This window comes from Callospermophilus lateralis, chromosome X (genome assembly GCF_048772815.1).
Source record: "Callospermophilus lateralis isolate mCalLat2 chromosome X, mCalLat2.hap1, whole genome shotgun sequence".
NCBI lineage: Eukaryota > Metazoa > Chordata > Mammalia > Rodentia > Sciuridae > Callospermophilus > Callospermophilus lateralis.
The window spans coordinates 100,266,000-100,286,461 of NC_135325.1; the positions used below are offsets into that span (position 1 = coordinate 100,266,000).

The window sequence follows — 20,462 nt, forward strand, 5'->3', positions numbered from 1 at the left end:
GACCAAAAAGGAAATTCTTTCCTCTGTCCTCCAAGTTCCCTTTTCATGAAGGGCAGCATCATTTAACATGTTAGTGGTACTTACGACATTTCCCTTAAAATATTCACAACTCATACACTCGCCTATAAGAGTCCAAGTTCCTCAAACATAAACTTATAGGTCAATCTGACAGTCCTATATTTGAAATAAACTCGGGGTATGATCAGCATTTTATGTACAATGACTTCCTGTTTTCTTTCTTCTTTCTCCTCTAATTTTTTATTAACTCCTATCTCTTCCTTTCTTGTCATTCCTTTCATTTTTGTCCCCAAGGGATTCTAATATCAATTTCCTTATTTATTGGCCAGGCGTTACAGGGATAGTTATTCTCTCTGGGCCTCAGTTTCCTCTGTAAAGTGGGTTTAATAAGAGAGTGATTACCTTACCGGATTGTTAAAATTACAACAAAGAACATGCTATATGCCTAGCACATAGTGCCTGGTCTGCAGTAAGAACTGAACATGTTCGACCTCTTCCCCCTTCTCTTTTCAATCCTTTTCCCCCTTTATTCCTCAACCCTAGAGTCCAGCAGGTAATGAGGCATGTGAAAAAAAAATCTTCGAGGCTAAACGAGGAAACGGGAGAGCTAGGGGCGGGGACTGCGAGGTGCTCACTGCGCATGTGCGCCTGTTTGGGCAGGTTCTGGTTTCCAGCTGAGGGGGGGGGAGTGGAGTGGGGGGTGAAGAGGACTTCGTTTTTTCTGGCTGCCCCCTTCCGGCTCCGGGAAGTGGAGGGACCTTGGCGGCGTCCTGAGCGGGCGCGGAGCTAATCGAGGGACGCCTGGGCCGGAGGGGTAAGTTCGAAAATGGCGGAGGGGGGAAGAAGGAGGAGCTTTGCAAGGCTGACCTCCCAGCCGGAAGGTGGGAAGGAGACGGTCAGGGCCCAGTGGCCAGAGCCTGGCCAAGGAGGACGGACTGCGCCCGAGGCCTCTTGGAGGCCCTGAAGTGAACATACTTCGGGTTCCCCGACTCGCGGTTTCTCCGAGGGACGGGCTAGTTGGTGAAGGCCAGTGAGAGACTCGAAGGAACTTCCGTTTCCTTCTAGGCAGGGGCCCGGCTGCAGAGCGGAGTTGGCATTTCCAGATTGGGGCTCGGGCCGCCCCTCCTCTGGGACCCTCCCCTCAGGACCGAGCAGATCGCCGCCGGCGGTTAGGGCCCGCTTTCTTGGCGCGGTGGGTACTGCTTGTGCGGGCTTTCCTTCCTCCTCCCCCCCTTTGCCTTTTTCCCCTCCCCTCCCTTTTCCCCACCCTTCCCCTCCCCTCGGGCCAGGCGCTGCTAAGGAGGGCGGGAAGGCCGCGCCCGCCAGCCCGCGGAGGATGCCCGACTGGGGCTCCTGGTCCGGGTTCCCCGGACCACGGAAGGAAGGCGGTGGGTAACTTCATGCCTTGGGGTTGGCGTCTTTGAAACCTAGCCATTTACGGTAGATGAAGTCTGAGAACGTTTTTAAAAATATGATCAAAGGGACCCCCCCTCTTCCCAGTCGATGTCTGGCACGTATGGAGCAGGGTGGAGCGTGTCTGGCGGGGGCATGTGAAACAGAAAGAATAGAGGCCAAAGAGCTTCCGGAAGAGGAAATTAGCTAGTAATTCTTTCCAACCTTTGCTGTCCTCGCCACCTTCCCAGCATATTCTCTGAAACATAATGTCAATTTGACTTTCATTTTCAGTATTTTAATTCCACAATTCACATAAATTGTTTTTTTTTGAGGGAGGGGAGTAGTTGAGTTGTTGCCCAAATAAGCAATAGCCCTCTTCACCCCCCCACCAAAAAGAAAAAAGTCAATCAAAGCTTTGTAAAAACCTATTCGATTTTAATCATCTACTACTTTGCCTTCAAATATAATTATGTCAGTAGTTCTGTTTCCACTATACCTTGATAGTTAATAACTCATAGAAATTACTTATTCTAGTAAAACAGGAGGTTGCAATTGTATTCCTTTATTTCTTCTTCCTTTTCTTCCCCTTAATATTTGTTACAGCCAGTTCAAGAGAACACTGTTCCAGACGGCCATTTTAGAATTATAACATTTTAGAGTTGAAAAGGATCTTAGCTCAACCCTTTTGTTTTAAAAAACAGAAAATAAGGCTCAGGATTTCATTTCTTGCCTAAGGCTACTCTAGTTAAATTAGAACTCTGGTTGTCTGGTTCCTTGGCCACCACTCCTGTGCTGTTGCTTCACATAGCCTCCAAGCACAAAAATTAAAATGTATTCAAGTCAACAGTTCTCAAAAGTATACTACTTTGTGCCAGTGGACTGCTCTGCCTTCAGTGTATTTAACATGAGTGTGAAGCTGGTGCTCAGATTTTTTTTTGAAGTGAAAAATTTAGGTTAAGATGATTTATACACATAGACACAGGCACATACACATATGTATACTTGTTCAGATAATGTCTTGAAAGATACACAGGAAAAATGTTAACAGTGGTTACTTATGGAAGACACACAGGATGGGAGACTTTGCACTTCACATGTGGCCTAATGTACGTTTAAATTTCTTTAAAACAAGTTTTAAAATTCACACACAACTATATGCATATCAACATAAGTAAGTATATGCCATTGTTATGTACGTGTATGTATGCATATATTCATATGTATTAGTATATTAATGATTTGTACTCTAAAATGCAGTATGGTTTATGTCAGCTCAGCTAACAAAGCAGGCTCAATTATGGGGTGCTCATGTTTCTTCTGTTTTGTCTTATTGTTCCTTATTAATATAACAGCAAAAATGATACGTATTTTTAATGCATACATTAATAATATGTATCTTTACAAAATGTGCTCAATTTCAAATTTTTTTAAAAATGAAGCAAACTAACATTCAGAATATCAAATTTGACACCATGAAAGAAGTCTGAATTATAGGATCTTTGTGGATAAGAATTAATTTTTAAAATGATTTAGGGCTTGTGATGTGGCTCAGTGGTAGAGCACTTGCCTAGTATATGCAAAGCCTGGGCCCCAGTACCACCAAAAGAAAAGAAAAGAAAGTTAACACTGGAAAGATGCCCAGTGATTAGGAGTTTAGTTTTCTTGCTTTTTCAAATATATTAATTAAGATTCAAAGACAAAAAAGTGAATTGCCCAAAGTTAATAATAAATAGTTAATAATATCTGATTATTAGTGAAACTTAGACTGGGGTCTAGGTTCTAGTCTGGTGCCCCTGGTACTATACCTGTAATTTTATTGCTTTCTAGTGCATTCAGTGATTCCAGCTAGTCTAACAAAGTAATGGGGAAGGTTAGGCCAATTTCAATGGGCAATAATTATTGTAATTTATGTACCAGTTCATTTGTATAGTGCTTGAAATATTTTTATGAATGTAAATGTTCCCTTGACTTTACATTATAAAATTAAAATACTCTATATTAAATGGCTGGATACCCCAAATGTAAAATAATGAGATTTTGCTGTTTTTGTTTAATATTTAAGTCTGGTAGCTAGTGCCTGGGGCGGGGGAAGCTATTATTTATAGAATAAAATTTAGTAAGCATCTACTGGGGGGCGGGCATTGTGCTTTTTGGTAGAATTTCCAAGATGAATATGGTAAAATAGATGTCCTTGTTATCTTGAGACTCAAGATAATCATTAGTTGTCTATTCTTAAATTTTATCTCTGTGGGGTAATCTGGTAATGGTATTATAAAATGTAATCTGTTAGCAATTTTTAAGGTCACTGTGTGAATAGACTTGAGACAGAAACAGAATTGGTAAAATAAAAATAAAGTTATATTGAATGGAACAAATATATAATATAGTGGAAAGTACCTTGGATAAAATGCAACAGGACCTATGTTTTTGTCTTGACTTTTGTTTTCAGTTAGCCATAGAATTGTGTTTCTTAGCACTTTCATGTTTCTTTTTCTTTTCCTTTCACAACTTGATATGTTTATTCTACTGAATTCAAAACATATAATGGGTATTTGAATATTTTTAAGTTATAAAAGAGATGTGTTGTTATAGAAACTTTATGAACTTTGGAATAGGACAAGAATTAAGATCATACTGTATATAGATTGTTTTGATTCTTTTTTTCCCAATCAGCATTCTGTAGTGAAAATTTCCTGTCCAAAAAACCCTTTCAAAAATAGTTTTTATCCTACATATTATTCTCTGAACCACCTGTAAAATAACAGATTTAATGTACTCAATTTCAAAGATCCAAAATCTATTATTTTTTTCGTTTATTATCTCAGATTTTCTTTTTCTAAAATGCCTTGTATGAACTGGGCATGATGGCACATGCCTATGTCAATCCCAGCTACTACTCAGGAGACTAAAACAGGAGGATCACTTGAACCCAGGAGTTTGAGACCACCTGGGCAACAAAGCAGGACCCTGTCTCCCCACAAAAAGTCTCTTAACAATATCAAATCTATTTGCAGTAAATATCTTTTTTATGTTTATTTTTTTAGTTTTAGGTGGACACAATGTCTTTATTTTTATGTGGTGCTGAGGATTGAACCCAGTGCCTCACGCATGCTAGACAAGCGCTCTACCTCTGAGCCACAACCCCAGCCCTACAGTAAATATCTTAAAGGGTCAAAAAATTAAGAACAAGGTGGAGGCCTGGCATGGGGGCACATGTCTGTAATTGCAGCTATTTGGGAGGCTGAAGCGGGAGGATTGCAGGTTGGAGCCAGCCTTGGCAATATAATGAGACCCTGTCTCAAAATAAAAATATAAAGGTCTAGAGATGTAGCTCAGTGGTGGGGCATCCTAGATTAAGTCCTCAGTATCATATACTCAAAAAAGGTGGAAATACAAAACTTGATAATTTGAGGTTTATTTTCATGTACTAGGACTGGGGATGTGACTTAGTGGTAGAGTACTTGGTTAGCATAGATAAAGCCCTGAGTTCAGTACCCAGCACACCAAGAAAATAAAAATAAATAAATTTCACATGCTAGGTATTTAAGTTTTAATTTGTTAGAGGTACAAGTAATACATGTTTCTATACTGTGTTAAAAGCTATTGAGCTGGATACCTATAATCCCAGCTACTCTGTAGGCTGAGATTGGAGAATTGGAAATTTGGGGCTGGCCTGGGCAATTTGGTGAGACCCTGTCTCAAAAATAAAATAAAAAGGGCTGGGGATGTATGTAGCTCAGTGGTACTTATCTAGCAGTGTGAGGCCCTGGTCCAATCTCCAATACTACAAAACAAAAGTAAAACATATTACAGATTTTAGTTATTATCAAAGGGTAATAAGGTGAAAAGAGGATGGGCTATATAATTATCCAAACCTATCCATTGAATTTTGGAAATTTTTAGCATGCTTAGTAGATTAGAAAAAATATTTACATGTAGCTAAATATTTAACTGTAATATGGGACCAAGGAAAATGAATATTCGTTTGTACATAGTGTTTGATACTCATGAACGTTAGATATGTTCTATTTTAATTTGGTTTGTAGTCTCTTATTGTAGTACAATTTACTTTGTTTATTTTAAAATTCTGCCTAGGCAGAAAACAAACCTAACTGTTCAAATATAGACAACAGAATGGCATTCAGATAGAGCTAGATATTTTTAATATGAAAAAAGAAAAGATGTAGGCTCTTATCCAGAACTTGTTTTAATGAAAGTGAGACTGGTAGGATAGGGGAAGAGGGTCAGGGGAAGAGCGAAGTGGAGGTACCAGGAATAAAATTGATCAAATGATGATATGTACATATACAGATATGCCACAATGAAACCCACTCTTCTTTATAATTATTATGCATCAATTAAAAAAAAGACTTGTTTCAGCTGGGCACAGTATACCTATAATTTCAGCTACTTGGGAGTCTGAGGCAGGAAGATGACAAGTTTGAAGCCAGCCTTGGCAACTGAGACCCTGTCTCAAAATAAAAAGTGATGAAGGTGTAGCTCAGTCAAAGTGTGCTTCCCTAGCATGGGCAAAGCCCTTGGTTCAATTCTCAGTACTGAAAAGAAAAAAAGAATACTTTCATTCTGAGAATTATGTAGGATAGATATTACCCAATTACTGAGTCATCCTTTAAAAGAACCTCAGCATGGCATTTGTGGAACAATCTCCTTGTAAGTACTGTATCCTAATCAGTCTGTCAGAATAAGTTCCAGTTCTGTGCCAGTAATCAGCTCTATTGCCTTAGTCAGATCTTAAACTTCTGTATGCCTTAGTTTCTATAAATCTATAAAAAGAGTGGTTTCTGCTATCCTGTTTAGCACAAACATAGTCCATTATTGTGAAAAATATTTTGCTTATGTCTATAAAATATAATGTTTTTATTTTTTCAGTTTACTTAATTCTGAGACACCTGCCCCTTTTCTAAGAATTGTTTTAGGGAGGTTTTTGGCCATAGGTGGGTAGACTCTTTTGTTCTTGCTAGGCTCCACATTCATTATTTTTACAAGGCATTGAATGAACAGGTCAGAACTCCTGAGATAGCCATCACTCAGAAATATTTTTCAACAAAATCGGGAACTTCACCTAATCCCCCCTTCTATTTTAAAACCTGATGATCAACAGGGTCAACATCAATTTACAATTGCTCCTCTCTCATTTGAGTTGCTCAGAGGTAGTTATCTAAGTAGCAAGCTGGGAGAAATTCTCATGATAGACAAAAAGATAAGAACCAAAGAGCATATCTGTCCTCCTCCTTGCTGTAATATATGAAAATTATCTTCAGTCAATGAAAAGCGAAAACCTTGCAATACCAGGCCCTGATATTCAGTGTTTACTAAGCTAATGAATTCATAGATGAAGAAAGCATTGTGACATGGCAAATAGCCAAATAATGCTCCCAGTCTGATAGGAAGGATTGTACAAGGGTCCCCTTACTAATGAAGAGTCCAGCTGCTGCTGCTTTTTTTTTTTGCGGCTTGAACCCAGGAGTGCTTTACCACTGAACCATATCCCCAGCCCTTTTTATTTTTTGAAACAGTTTCTTGCAAACTTGCTGAGGCTAGCCTTAAACTTGTGATCTTCCTGCTTGAACCTCCTAAATCATTGAAATTGCAAGCGTGCACCACTATACCCAGCTTTGCTTGTTTCTCCCCCCCCACACACACACTTTCTCCCTCTCCCTGCCCCCCCCCCTCTTTCTTTTCATACCAGGGATTGAACCTGGGGCACTTAACCAATGCGCCACATCCCCAGCCCTTTTTTATATTTTAATTTTATTTAGAGACAGGGTCTCACTGAATTGCTTAGAGCCTTGCTAAATTGCTGAGGTTGGCTTTGAACTCTAAATCCTCCTGCCTCAGCCTCCCAAGCTGCTGGGATTACAAGAGTATGCCACTGTGCCCAGCTGCTTATTTCCTTTGATTAGGATATGTATATGCTGGATAAAATTTAGAAAATTCTGGCTGGGATGTTGTAGAGCACTTGCCTAGCACAAGCAAGACCCTGGGTTCAATCCATAGCACTATTTAAAAAAGAATATAATGTCAGATTACCTCTAGAAAAACTGTATTCCTTTTTTTTGTCAGTGATTGTTGGGTGTTGGGGACCAAACAGCCAGGGCCTCATGCATACTAGACTATCACTCTACCACTGAGTTACATCCCCACCTCGAGATGTACCAATTTTTAGTTCTATCAGGGGAAAGTGCCTGTTGTTGCTTACCTTCCCCACCTTTGTGATTTGCTTTTTGTTGATAGTGAAAGGTCATCTTTGTTAAATAGAATAAAAATGGTATCTTTTAAAATGTTCATTTCTTTTTTTTTCAACTGTAGTTGAACACAATATTTTATTTTATGTGGTGCTGAGGATCAAACCCAGGGCCTTGCACGTGCTAGGTGAGCGCCCTACCACTAAACCACAACCCCAGCCCAAATGTTCATTTTTTTCATCATTTATGAAATTTAATATTTTTATGTATGGTTGCTGACCATTCATACTTCGCATTCATAAATTTGTCTATTTCTATCAAGGTGTTCATCTTTTTTTTTTAAGATTTGTAAATGTATTCATGTTGAGACTTCTTTTGGTACCTGAGATTGAACCCAGGACACTTAACACCTAAACTACAACCTCAGTTCTTTTATTTATTATTATGAGACAGGGTTTCACTAGGTTTAGGGCCTTGCTGTATGCTTCTACTTAAGACTATTACTGGCATCAGATGGGTGCCGTGTGGTGCATGCCTATATAATCCCAGTGACTAGGGAAGCTGAGACAGCATTGCAAGTTTGAGGCCAGCTTCAGCAACTTAGTGAAAATCTGTCTCAAAAAAAAAAAATTTAAAAGGGCTATGGATATAGCCCAGTGGTAAAGTGCCCCTGGGTTCAATCCCTAGTACATAAATAAACAAACAAACAAACAAATAAATAAATTTTAAAGGCATGTGTAGGAACATACAAATAGGGTTTGCTTTGTTTTGTTTTGTACCAGGGATTGAACTTAGTGGCACTTAACTATTGAGCCTCATCCCCAGACCCTTTTACTTTTTATTTTGAGATAGGGTCTTGCTTAGTTGCTTAAGTCCTCACTAAGTTGCTGAGCCCATTGTTGAATTTGTGATCCTCCTGCCTCAGCCTCCCAAGCCAGAGAAGTTTCTTGAAGGATATTTTCTAAAGTGTTGAACGTCTGGTTTGTAGGATTCTCCCTGCTTCTCTTAAAAAGTACAACAGTTGTTTGTATTAAAGATTGGGTTAATAACCTTCTTGAGATTTTTTTTTCTACCTGCTCTGATTTTAACAATGGTTTTTAACTGAGTTTTGAATAAGCATAAGTGGTGTTATGGTTCCACTGTTTTTTACTGTAAATGGTTTGTTTTGGAATCAGTGAAAACTATTTAATAATTGTTGTAAATTGTCTTAAGTTCTGAACAGTTTTCAATTAAATGGAATAGGATATAATAGTAATTAGTAATGAATTCTTTTTTTTTAAGAGGGAGAGAGAGAGAGAGAGAGAGAGAGAGAGAGAGAGAGAGAGAGAATTTTTAATATTTATTTTTTAGTTTTCGGTGGATACAACATCTTTGTTTGTATGTGGTGCTGAGGATCGAACCTGGGCCGCATGCATGCCAGGCGAGAGCGCGCTACTGCTTGAGCCACATCCCCAGCCCTAGTAATGAATTCTTGAGCCAGAAACCTATGTATTATTCATGGAAAACATTGTTTTGGGGAATGTGTCCCAGAATCTGTTGAAGATAGGTGAATATCTTACTCTGTGTCTGTCCCAAGGAAACAGTATCTGTGGAGGTAATTATTATAAATAAGTTGGCAAAGATTGAAGGGAATCTGAACAAATTTGAATAGTTATGATTTTCTAAATTAGGTATAGACCATGTAACTAATATTCCCTTTGTTGGTTCTCAGTGTGTCCTTTCAAATGCTTGCAGAAGTATGTTTAAAGATCAAGCATATATTGTACGCTGCACTATTGATTCCTTTATGTTGCTGAGCTTGTGGGCTAAATGCTTATTAATGCCATTTATTTATATTAATGGATCTAGTGCTTATTTATTTATTTTTGGTACTGGGGATTGAACCCAGGGGAACCCTACCACTGAGCTATAACCCTAGTCCTTTAATTTTTTTGTTGTTGTTGAGACAGGGTCTCACAGAGTTGCCACAGCTTGTCTCGAACTTGTGATCCTCCTGCCTCAGCCTACCGAGTGGCTGGGATTCCAAGCATGTGCCACCAAACCCAGCTTAGTGCTTAATTTTAAAGAAAGAATGTTTTTGTTTTATATACATGTATTTCTTTACTTTTGTATATATGTATGTATGTGGTGCTGGGGATTTGAAGCTGGGGCACTGTATTACTGAGATATATCCCCAGCCCTTTTTATGCATGTATTTATTTTTACCATACTGGGGAGTGAACCCCTGGGGTGCTCTATCACTGAGCTACATCCCTACCCCTTTTTACTTTTTGAGACAGATTACACTAAATTGCCAAGGCTGGCTTCAACCTTACAGTCCCACCCTACCAAGTAGCTGGGAATTGAACTCAAGGTAGGTAAGGGCTCAACCACTGAGCTATACCCCCAGCCAATTTTTAATTTATATACTTGTGTGTGTATGTTTAAAATATGCAACTTAATGTTTCTGTATATATAATAAAATGATTTCTGCAGAGCGAATTAACATGTCCACCATCTCGGATTATTACCTTTTTTGTGGTGAGAGTGGGAAATAGCTTTTGATTTGACTAAATGTAATTAACCTTAAAAATATTTTGTTGACCAAAGTTAAAAGGAAATATCCTTTGTATTAATAATTTGCCTTAAAGTTTTTGTTCATGTAAATGTATCATGTAAAAATGCCCTCCCTTTATTTTGGTGTTCCTGGGGATTGAATCTAGGACCTCACATGTGCTATAAGCAAATGCTGTACCACTGAGCTAAACTCCAAGACCCAAAAGCTGAATTTTTAAAATGATATGTATGCCCTGTTTTTCATGGCATATCATTTTTAAAAATCCAACTTTTATTTTATTATTTATTTCCATAGATAGATTTTCCAGATAACTGCAACAAAGTACTTTTTTGGTGGTGGTACTGGGGAACAGTGTACTGTGTAAATCAAAATGCTGTTTCCTAATAAGGAACTGTCCATGACTAATACTTTAAGATCATTAAAAAAGGGATTAACCTCCATTGGGTCAGGGAGAATGCTGCTTATTTGTCAAGTGTCTTTACCCTGGATCTTCTACAGGGAAGAAAGAAGCTGAGGACAAAACTTGTATTATTTCTGCAAGTAATGAGCAAAAAAAATGTCAAGATAAATTTTAAGTTATATGAGGATTTTTTATTAAGATGTACAATTTTTTTATGTTACTATGAAAAAATTTATGAATACTATATAAGTGGGTTTTGTTTTTGTTTTTGTTTTTGTTTTAAGAGAGAGTGAGAGAGAGAATTTTTAACATTTATTTTTTAGTTTTCGGTGGACACAACATCTTTGTTTGTATGTGGTGCTGAGGATCGAACCCGGGCTGCACACATGCCAGGCGAGTGCGCTACCGCTTGAGCCACATCCCCAGCCCTGTTTGTTTGTTTTTTGAGATGAGGTCTTACTGTGTTTCTCAGGCTGGCCATGAACTCCTGGGCTCAAGTGATCCTCCTGCCAAAGTCTCCCAAGTAGCTAAGACTACAAGTGCACACTGACATACCCAATTAAATACTGTAATATTTTTGAAATGTGACGCTATTATAGGTTTTTATCACTAAAAGAATTACAGTGTTTGTTTGGACTTCACATATTTCTTTATTTTGATCACATTTCCTGATGGGTGTGATGGCGTAGTGCAGGAGGATCACAAGTTCAAAGCCAGCCTTAGCAATTTAGGCCCTAAGCAACTTAGTGAGACCTTGTCTTTATATAAAATACAAAAAGGGCTGGGGATGTGGCTTAGTGGTGGAGGGACTCTGGATTCAATCCCTGAACTGGAAAAAAAGGGGGCTAACTTGATCACATTTCCTAGGAACAGTAGCATACAACTTTTAGTATCCACAGCAGTCTCAAGAGTCCAGGGAAGATGGTTGGTTGGATGTGGGATAACAGTGGTCTTATTCAGGTGATTCAATATTTGTTATTTTGTCTAACATTTATTAAGCACTGTTGTGTTTCATACATTGCTATGGACATTAGGAATACAAACGTAGTAAGATATAGTAGCCTTTGGCATAAGGGATCTTCAGTGCGACAAAGACATATACACATACATATCTATGTACATACATGCAAACATATGCACGTGCAGAAATGATTAAATCTTGTTCTCACATAACTTGGGTAATTAGAAAACTATGTAGAGGATATTTAAAGGTACAAAGAGTTGTCATTCACTGGAGTTTTTTGTTGTTGTTTTTAATTTTTTTTTTGTTTTTGTAGATGGACACAATATATTCATTTATTTATTTATTTGTATATGGTGCTGAGGATAGAACCCAGTGCCTCACGTGTGCGAGGCAAGCACTCTACCACTGAGCCCCTCATTCACTGGAGTTTTGAGAGGAAAAATCAGCAAAAATGTTATAGATGAGTTTTTTAAATACATGTTTTCTGAGTTTTAAACAGATGCCTTTAATTACATAATGTATTTCAGTCAGCATAATAGTAATGGAATGTAAACTAGTCGGATTATGTTTCTTACATAACTCCTGTCTTTTTTTTTTTTTTTTTTTTTTTTCTGGTACTGGAGATTGAACCCAGGGGCGCTGTTCCACTGAGCTATGTTCACAGACCTTTTTTTTTTTTTTTAATTTTATTTTGAGACAGGGTCTTACTAAGTTGCTGAAGCTAGCCTTGAATTTGGGATTACAGGAAAGAACCACCATACCTGACTAGGCCCTGGATTTTGATCCCTACCACTGGGGGGAAAATTACTTTCTTCAGTATCTGGTACATATATAAAAACTACTTTTTAATTTTTTTCTAAGATGCTAAGATAACGGAAATTCATGATATTATAAAATAGACTTTTTTTGGTGTGGTACTGGGGATTGAATCCAGGGCTCCTGAAGGCAAGGCAAGCATTCTACCTCTGAGCTATATACCCCTGCCCTAGATTGTTTTTTAAAGTTAGTTAAGCCAGTAGTAATTGACTCACAAATATCTTTTACCTAATTTTTTTCCAGTGCTGGGTATCACACTCAGCCTTGTATATGCAAGTGCTCTATCACTGAGCCACACCCCCATCCCTCTTAAAACATTTTATTTTTTTAATATTTATTTTCTAGTTATAGTTGGACACAATATCTTTATTTTATTTATTTATTTTTATGTGGTGCTGAGGGTTGAACCCAGGGCCTCACACATGGTAAATGAACACTCTACCACTGAGCCACAATCCCAGACCAAATCATTTTATTTTTTGAGAAAGGATCTTACTGTGTTGCCCAGACTAGTCTCAAACTTCTGGGTTCAAGTGATTCTTCTGCCTCAGCCTCCAGAGTAACTGGTACTATTAAGAGCACACCATCTTGCCCATCTTGTTATTTTCATCTTCATTTCAAATAATGCAGATTTTTTTATGAGGAAGCTTAATACTTAAAAACATTTCTGAGTATTGTTCTAATATTAAGTTTTTCTGTGCATGGGAATTTGTTTCTATTGCTTAACATTAGAGAGGTTTTTAAAATTCATTTAATCAAAGCTGTTTTATTTTTTACACATAAGACTATTGATATTTTAACATATAGAGAAAATGTCCTTTAAAATGAGGGGTCTTGTTTCTGTTTGTTTTTGAACTGGGGATAGAACCCAGGTGTACATTACCACTGATCTATATCCCCAACCCATTTTTTTCTTTTTTAATTTTGAGACAGGGTCTTGCTAAGTTGCTGAAGCTGACCTTGAATTTGAACTTCTTGCCTCAGCTTCCTGAGTTGCTGAGATTACAGGTATGGACCACCACACCGTGCTTCTTCATTGTTGTTTTTGCTTTTTTTTTGAATGAGGATTTGATCCAGGGGCAATTTACCACTGAGCTACATCTCTACACTTTTTATTTGTTTTGAGACAGGAGGATCTTGCTAAATTGGCAAGGCTAGCCTTAAACATGTGTCAAAATATTCACACTACTGGAATACTATAGGTTAAAAGATTAATAGCACACCAGCATACATATAGACATACAAAGGAATGCTTTCCAGTAAGACTGAGAATAAGGACAAAAATTAAAGGAGAGAGGCTTTTACCTTACCAGAGGCAGTGAAATTTATGGCTTGTTTGTTTTGATACTAGGAATTAAACGCAGCTACACTTTACCACTAAACTATATCTCCAACCCTTTTTATTTTATTTTGAGATAGGGTCTCACTGTGTTGCCCAGGATAACCTTAAGCTTGGGAGCCTCCTGCCTCGGCCTCTCAAGTAGCTGGATTACAGGCACACACTACCACACCTGGCCCTTCTTTTTTTTAAAACAAATTTTACCTAATAGTTTATAAACATATAAGCTTTAGGGTAGACGCTAATGTGAACAACTATCTAGGACTTCATAATTCAGGAACATAGCTTCAGGGCTTCTTAACATGGAAAGCTATTCCTTAAAAGCAGCCAATTGTTTTGATTTCTTAGAAACTAGAGAAAAAATGCACTTGGGCTGGGGATGTGGCTCAAGCCGTAGCGCGCTCATCCGGCCTGCGCGTGTGCGGGAGCGCTGAGTTTGATCCTCAGCACCACATAAAAATAAAGATGTTGTGTCCACCGAAAACTAAAAAAAAAATAAATAAATAAATATAAAGGAAAAAAAGAAGAAAAATGCACATAAGAGTGATTTGTTAAATGAACAAATGCCTATTCTAGGTCATTGGCTCAGAGGTTTAAAAGCTTTAGATAGGGCAAAGGGGAAAAGGGAATGGAGGGTGCATAGGGGTAGGAAAGTTGGTGGAATGCGATGGTTATCATTACTCTAAGTACATGTAAGAAGACACAAAGGATGTGGCTCCACTTTGTGTACAACCAGAGATATGAAAAATTGTGCTCTATATGTGTAATATGAATTGGAATGCATTCTGTTGTCATATATAACAAACAAATCAAAAATTTTTTAAAAAGCATGATTTGTGCTATTAGCAACAGAAGAACTACATTTGTAAATAAAAATACTGGGAATGTGAGAATCAAGGTTATCAAGAGTACCAAAAGAGATACAATCAAATTTTTTTACATTAGAATTTAAAGAATGTAGTTAAAGGAAAAATGAACTGGGCTCTGTGAAACAGGTTAAAAATATAACTACTTCAAACAGGTTGTGTAATCCTTGCTACTCTGAGGCAGAGGCAAGAGGATCACAAGTTCAAGGCCAGTCTGGGCAACATAATGAGATCCTGTCTCAGAATTTTTTAAAAAATGAAAAGGGCTGGAGATATATTTCAGTTGAGCATCCTTGGATTCAATCTTCGGTACCGGGGGTGGGGGGGAACAATGTGTAATGGCTTCAAACAGAAATAACCTAGTCCTCTCACATAATTATGAAAATGTTGTACTATCATATTTTCCAAATGAAAAGCACATAATTTAATTAACAAAGGCCCTTTTGTTTTAGACTTGTTATACTAGCTGGATGTCGTAGTACATACCTGTAATCCCAGCAACTTGGGAAGCTGAGGCAGGAGGATAGCAACTTTGAGGCCAACATGGTCAATTTTGAGGCAACCTGTCTGAAAATAAAAAATAAAAAGGGCTGGGATGCAGCTCAGTTGTAGAGTGCCCCTGGCTTCTATCCCTAATACCCTTAAAAGAAGGGTTACTAAAAAAATTAAACTGCTGTTTTTTAAAAGCTTTATTTAGCCATATAACTCAAATACTATAAGATACATTTACAGCATAAATGCAAAGCTGTGAATGTCGCATAGTGGTAGAACATGTGCTTAGCATGCTTGAAGCCCTGGGTTCAATCCTCAGCACCAACAATATAAATACATAAATAATAAAAATATTTAAAGCATACATACAGTTCAGTGCCTTTTTTAGCATATTCAGAGTTGGGCAACCATCACCACTATCTAACTTTAGGACATTTTTATTACTACAGAAAGAAACCCTGTAACCATTGCAGTTGTTCCCTAGTCATTCCCTTCCCAGCCCTAGGCAACTTCTAGTCCTCTTTCTATTTTATTTATTTTAATAATATTAAAGCCATGTGTGATGGTGCATTCCTGTAATACCAGAGGCTGAGGAAGGAGGATCACAAGTTCAAAGCAAGCTTCAGTAATTTATTGAGGCCCTAAGTAACTTAGTGAGACCTTGACTCAAAATAAAAATATTTTTAAAAAAGAGCTGGTAATGTGGCTCAGTGGTTAAGTGCCCCTGGGTCCAATCCCTGGTACAAAAATACATATTTTTAAGGTTGCAATATTGTTGTTCTCATGCCTATTCTAGGTCATTGGCTCAGAGGTTTAAAAGCTCTTATACTAGCGTAATTTATAAGTCCTGTGGATTCTTACTTAGAAAACTTTGAAAAGATGGTTTCATGTTATGATTGTTCGTCTTCTGGGAGTTTGTGATTTGGAGCATGTGTTTCAAATTTTATGTTTGTACCACTTGCTAAGCTCACTTAATTAGAAGGAATAAAACCATTCTTTCCAGACTCAAAACAATTTGTTCTATTTGTGTTAAAGATTCCAGGCTGCTTTCAGTTGGAACAGCTTTAGCAGTGACATACCATTATCTCCAATAATAATGTCATCTTCATCACTGTCTTCATCCTTTGGCTCAAAGTTGGGCTCAATTTGCTATGGATGGCTAAAAGGGCTATTATCAGTAGTAGATTAGCAACAGCTGCCAGAAGGCTAACTGTTCTCAGCAATGTTATTCTGGTTTACTGGTATCATTGTTAGGATGAGGTTGCTGTTGGTTGCAATCATCGTGGCTGTTCCTTGATTGAGATGTTTCCCTTAAGATTTTATACCATTAACTTCTAAGATGTCATCATTAACAGTTAATCGCTCTGTTCAATGAGCCAGACCTCTTGTAACAATCTAAGATAAAGATTCCTGAGACTTTCTTTAAGCCATGTGGTGTCTCCTTTAGGCTGAAGCCATCCCAGATGAGGAGTTCTAGGGAATATTTAGCATTGTGTTTGTAAAGATGAACCCTGCCGTAAGTTTCTAGGAGAACAGCCACATCTTCAATGGTGCATGCCTGTATTTCTAGCAACTTGGGGGCTCTGAGATAGGAGGATTGCAAGTTTGAGGCCAGCCTCAGAGAGGCTTTAAGCAACTCAGTGAGACCATGTCTCAAAATGATAAAAAATAAAAAGGGCTGGGGATGTAACTCAGTGGTAAAGCACCCCTGGATTCAATCCGCACTACCAAAAAAGAATATCCACATTTCTAATAGAAGGTCTAAAGTCTTGGGGCATACCATTGATTATATATGGCCTTTTTCTGTGGTTAACAAATCAAAATGCAGTTAAAGCATTTATCTTCTCTATTAATATGCCAGTATCAAAGGCACTGTTGCCTGCTTTTTCCTTCTTTTTAAAAAAATCTTTAACAGTGGGTTGGCTATTAAAACAACTTTGTGATAGTTATCATAGGGTTTCCTACTCCTGTCCAATATTCCAGATTGAATTCATACCCTTGCCATTCTAGGCAGGCATTCTACCATTGAGCCACAGTCACAGCCTTTCATTATTTATAGGTGTTTTTTTTAAACACAATATCTTTATTTATTTATTTATTTTTATGTGGTGTTGAAGATTGAACCCAGGGCCTCACAGTGCTAGGTTGAGCACTCTACTGCTGAGCCACAACCCCAGCTCTATAGGGTTTTTTTTTTTTTAAAGTCTCACTGGATGTCTCCATAGTCTACTAAAATTTCAACATTAAGCTGGGCGCAATGGCGTACTCTCCTGTAATCCCAGCATCTTGTGAGGCTGAGGCAGGAGGATAGCAAGTTCAGCCTCAGCAACTTAGTGAGGCCCTAAGCAACTTAGCAAGACCCTATCTCAAAATAAAAAAGGGCTGTGATGTAGCTGAGTGATAAAGTGCCCCTGGAATCAATCCCTAGTACCAAAAATAAAAAAGAAAACAAAAATTAAAATGTCAACATTATATAACTTATGAACATATTACAGTAATTCATAAAACTCAAAACTTCCAAATTTTGCTTTTTCTAGTGAAAGCCAACAAAATTCAGCACCAAACCTTCTCTTCATCTCTAGGAAGCCAGGTGCCGCTGACCACAGTGGCAACAGTTCATGCTAAGTGCTGGGCTGCCTCTTGGGGGTATGAGCCAGTGAGCTAGTTTGCATATGTGTTGTGGCCTAGGCACCTACAATCCATGAGATTGAGCACCAGCAGAGGCAACTTGGGTCTGGGCCTAGAGCTCTCTGATGCATGCCCTACTGTGTGGCCTTGACTAAGAGGCTAGGGGGCGTGGCAGTCCCACCTACCTCTTTGCTCTCTGCCACCTCTCCTACAATTTGGTGGGCATCTGACCCAGGCAAGTGGGCCAGCTTGAGAGGTTTTAAAGAACAGTGCTAATAAAGGCATTTTGGAGATAAAGATTACCTGTAATCTTGCCATCTTTTTATTTTATTTTTGTAAGAGGAGGGCTCTACCTCTGAGCTATACCTCTAGCCCTTTTTATTTTTTCTTTGAGACAGGGTCTCACTAAGTTGCTGAGGCTGGCCTCAAAATTGCAGTCCTCCTGCCTCAGTCTCTTGAGTCTTGGATTACAGGCATGTACCACCATGCCAGATGTTGCCTGGCCATTTTGACATATTTTTCCATTTTTTAAAATACCACCCTCTGGGTCTTGTCCATAAGTACATCTTTTTTAAAATTTTTATTTTTTAGTTGTAGATGGACACAATGCCTTTATTTTATTTATTAATTTTTATGTAGTGCTGAGGATCAAACCCAGTGCTTCACACATGATAGGCAAGTGTTCTACCACTGAGCCACAACCCCAGCCCCGTAAGTACATCTTTTAACACAGTGGCAGTCTGGTGTACATCCTACTTTATATCATTTTCCCCATTAAAATAACTTTTATGCTACATGTTTGTAAAATTTAATAAGAAGAAGTTGGGAGAAACAGAAACTTTTTATTGTGTGCAGGCACCAGCTAGGTGAATTTTCTGGATTTATCTCTGCCTGTCCTCCCTACAACCTTCCCACTTTCTTTCTAGCTTAGCAATCAACCCTCTCTCCTTGTCACCTGCCCATAGCTTTCTTCACACAATTGACTAGGCTAAATGTGTGTATGTACATGTGTATTTTAAGTCCTCACAACATATCACCATCTTAAAATCTTTCAAACCCTTCTTATAGCATGCACCATTGCTTGCTGGTCCTTTTTGTACCATTGCTGACTTTCATAATGCAGTTTTTCCAACCACTGTTCCTCTCAAGATTCCTGGCTGCCTACCCACCCCATGGCAAAACTTTCTTTGACATCTTTCTCCCTGACTTCCTACCCTTCAACTTACTTAGTGGATATATTCTAAATATGCTTTCACAGAGAAGCCTTAAGTTATGTCAGCATACTTTATTGCACTCAGACTTTTTCACTTCCAAAGTCTTTATTACCCTCCTCCAATAGTCATACCCCATTTTTCTTCCATTTTCACAATTCTGTACCCTCTGTTATACTCATTGTCTGCAATATTATTTCTCTACCTTCTTGTCTCTTGGATCCTTTTTTTTTTATTCTTTCCCACCCCCTTTTTTTGGTGCCTTCCCAGCCCCAGTTTTCTAACTTTTGTCAGTTATCTTTCTGCCTTTCACTTTTAATTTTATTCAGAAGCACTCAAATGAATGACATACACATTATCAGAGCATGAGCCTTTGGAGAGTTTATGTAGTATTTATTTGAGTGCTTCTAAATAAATACATGCTTTTCAAAACAGTGGAATTTAAACTAATATCATAGAAATAACCCCCGAAAAGATGACATCTCCTCTTGAAAGCTTCGGATAGAGATTCTCCTGCTCCTGTACAATGATAGAGTTTGATCTGCTTTATTTGAAATGGGGTGACTACTTGAACCTCACAAAATATTCACCATTATGAAATGAGATCTTAGATTTTATAATTCTGTTTTGATTGACCTGAGAAATAAAACTTATCCCTTCAGGGAGGGTAATTTTCACATGTTTTGGATTATATTGAGCACTTATTCTTCAGGATAATTACAGACTTGAAAATGTTTAGTCTCCTAGTCTGAAGTCCCTGTCAGTAACAGGAGGAACTCATAATCTACAAGACAACCCAATCCATTTTGTACTACTGTTGATTGTTTTAAGGTTCATCCTTGTATTGGGTTAAAATGTACTGGTTATAATTATTGACCTTAATTTTGCCCTCAAGCTACACAGAATTTGGATCCCCTTTCCATATGACAGCCTTTTAGATATCTTAAGGTAGTTATTCTATCCTCTATATTCTTTCCCTCAGAAATGTTTCCCCCTTTGGGATAAACATTCTCAGCTCTTCCAACTGTTCCTCATATGATATCATTTTCATCATACTGATTGCTCTCTAAGGACATTAAAATGTGTTTGGAACAGGAAATAATATTCCAGTGTAGCTGAATTGGACCTGGATGTTGCACATCTGGACACTAATGCAGCCTGAAGTTGTTGTAAGTTTTTTAGCAGCCATGTAATGTTGGCTTATAATGAATTTGTAATTAACTAAAATCCCAAGGTTTTTAATATGGAGGTTTGCCTTCATATGATTTTGTTCCAAATCAAGTGTCCATCTTCCTTAGTTATGCTGCAGATTTTTATTAAAGCAGAATATTGTAATTGACAATGCAGTAAACTGATGTATGGTTCACTCTTAAAAAAATAAAAATAAAAGCAAAATATAAGATTTTACACTTATCCCTATTAAATATTATCTCACTAGCCAGCCAGCCAGTCTATGTTCCTTTGAATCTTGGTTTTTATCATCCAGTTTATTATTGCTGATTCAACAAAGGACTTTGAAGCTAATGTCAGAATGTTTTCAGATATCTGTAAAATGTTAATGAAAAGTCAT

At 38.0% G+C, this 20,462-nt stretch overlaps 1 protein-coding gene and 1 pseudogene across 7 annotated transcripts in view; one reads left to right on the plus strand and one right to left on the minus strand.

Annotated features, from left to right (window-relative positions):
- The first annotated feature begins 729 nt into the window (after nucleotides 1-729).
- The window catches only part of Xiap (X-linked inhibitor of apoptosis), a 44,825-nt gene continuing 25,092 nt past the window's right edge, over nucleotides 730-20,462 (plus strand). For 2 of the 7 annotated variants that reach the window (XM_077106938.1, XM_077106944.1), the window contains exons 1-2: nucleotides 934-1,210; nucleotides 13,290-13,364. The gene's annotated coding sequence lies outside the window, so the exon portion shown is untranslated. Of the gene's footprint in view, nucleotides 833-933; nucleotides 1,211-1,347; nucleotides 1,407-13,289; nucleotides 13,365-20,462 lie in introns of those variants that run through there. The other 5 variants (XM_077106939.1, XM_077106941.1, XM_077106942.1 and 2 more) reach the window with 5 other exon arrangements.
- LOC143638664 (partitioning defective 6 homolog beta pseudogene) lies at nucleotides 15,944-19,042 on the minus strand (annotated as a pseudogene).